The sequence below is a fragment of the Lissotriton helveticus genome, chromosome 2_1 (assembly GCF_964261635.1).
Source record: "Lissotriton helveticus chromosome 2_1, aLisHel1.1, whole genome shotgun sequence".
NCBI lineage: Eukaryota > Metazoa > Chordata > Amphibia > Caudata > Salamandridae > Lissotriton > Lissotriton helveticus.
Genome location: NC_136059.1, coordinates 1,330,169,279 through 1,330,171,802, shown reverse-complemented (window position 1 = coordinate 1,330,171,802; position 2,524 = coordinate 1,330,169,279).

The following is a 2,524-nucleotide window of genomic DNA, read 5'->3' as shown; positions in this document are numbered from 1 at the left end:
TTGTTGAAAGACACCTGGGTGCCACAGCGTACTCTCTTCAGGTTGTTTTTTGTCTTGCACTGCTCCATCTTTAGAGAGCAGAAAGCGCACATCGGGCAGATCTCCTGGTGCTGGCGACCTTCACTGTCACAGACCTGGTAAAGGAACAAATGAGTCATCTGGAACTAAATGTTGAAATTTTCAAGAAGGACTCTAGAAAGTACCCTGGTCTGGAATTCACTTGGGAGCAGCTCCTTCACCTCCCCTTGAATGCACAAAAAGAGCAGAGCATAGTAGAGAGGGTAGATTTCCGCTTGATGTAGATAAGATTTTGGGGCAGCCCACAGACAGAAAAAAGAAACTAGTCTTTTGCCCATCCTTCAATGGATACACTGGACTGTAGTCTGGGGGATACCCAAGACAGCAGGAGGGGAGAAAGGACTGGGGGGCATATATTACCAACAACTAGCGAAAATTATCGCTAAATAGGCTAAGCGACAATTTTTCTATCGCCAAGCATCACCGGGTTTTATCGCTGAGATAACGTGCTATTAGCAACGTTTATCGCAAAAGCGATAAAAATCCCGGCGATAGCGGCAAAATCCATGAATATCGCTGAGAATACAGCGATATTCACGCATTATCGCTAACAGGGTCTTAGCCATTATATCCACCCCCCAATGGATATAATGGCTAAGAACTGGTCTGAGCAGGCGTTAGTTTCTAGCGATATTCGTGCTTAGCGCACATTTTTTTATCGCTTTGCCTATCTTGCTAATAGGCGATAGCGATGTTAGCGACTGCTTTAAGTCGCTAACAGGTTGGGTATGCCCACTTTGCATGTCATTAGCGATAAATATCGCTGACATGCAAAGCGGGCCCCAAACCGCTCGCTATCACCTACAAGCTGTCGCTAACTGATGTTAGCGACAGCTTGCTAATAGGGCGATAGAATTATCGCCGCTTAGCGGCCGAAAACGGCCGCTAAAGCGGCGAAAATTGCCTATCGCCTCCCTTGATAATATGCCCCTGGATTCCTTTGTCTGCCCTCTGAATGGACTCTGGGTATGTCGTGGAAGCAGGGGAATACTGGACTGAATTTCAGAATCTTGTGGAAAAGACTCTAATACACCAATTTCAGTACACCCTCAAATACACTTTATGGGTAGTGAACCCCGACCTTCTCAGATTTGACCCTAGAGTACTCATCCAATGAATGGAACAGAACGGAAATTGAATCAGGACTCATGAAATAAAACTTTTCTGAGGGTGGATGGAAGGATACATGGACGTCCGAGCTTAGAGAAAATCTAGGACATCCAGAAAGAGGTATATGAGATATTAGGCCCCCCTCCAGAGCCAGATGGGAGTTTTTGAATGCTCACCATCTTGAAGAAAAATCACAATATGCCCAAAGACCTAAGGTACAACAAAAAGTTCAAAGAATTACATTTGTGCACAGACATGTTTACAAAAGCCATGTCTTACACAAAGAGAAGAGAGCAGATTTTTTCAAAGAGAGATGATAGAGTGAAGGCAAGTGGGAGTGCAGATACCTCGGCACTTCTGCTTTCTGCAGATGACCGGCAGGAGTAATAACCCCCTCCCCCCATCCCAGCACACTTTACCATATCTCCATATCCCAGCGCTTTTTCCTCAAACGTTTTCCAAGCCTGCACAGCAAAGTCGGTGGTGCAGGACCCCTGTAGCACCTTGGTACACATCATCACCGAAGTGTCATCCTTTTCCAGCGAGAAGAGGCTGCAGGGGTGGTAAAGAGACAATAGTTACAATTCATGTACAGCATCAGTGACAGCATGTCTAAAACCTAAGGCACCAAATAGTATTTCTGTGTCATTCAAAAAATTCTAATTGTCCTGCAACAATGCACTATAAGGGCTTGGACTGCCTCACTGAGTGAAGATAAGGGGGACGGGCTTCAATGCTGGCCCCTAAGTGCCTGTTACACTTGAAGTTGAAGCAGATTGGCGATAGCGATGTTAGCGACTGCTTTCAGTCGCTAACAGGTTGGGTACGCCCACTTTGCATGTCATTAGCGATAAATGAAGCAGATTGCCCAAGCCTCCCTGAACATGAGAGACTGTCTGTGATTGGCATGGCAGCTCCCTGAACCCAAACCACCTTAATATGGATACATTAGGTGTATGGTCCAGGAGAAGACAGTATATGTGGCCCAGGGCTGCCGCCGGAAGTGGGTGGCAGTATGGTCCAATTGGAATGAGTATCGTGGTAACCTATGTGAACCCCCTCGAATTACACCCATTGACAAATTGCTTACAATGTGACTTATAGCTGAATTGGCACCAATCAAACTAGTACTGTACAAGAAAGATCTGTGTAAACTGTTTCTCCAATACGAATCATGTAATAAGTGCATTCCCTGTATGTGATGACCACCTGATTTTGTTCCTTTGCAATAAAAAGATTTATAAAAATATATATATATGGATACATTAAACCACGTATCTCTGCAGTGGATGATATTATCCAAAATTCTTCGTTCAGCTTGAATAGACATATATTT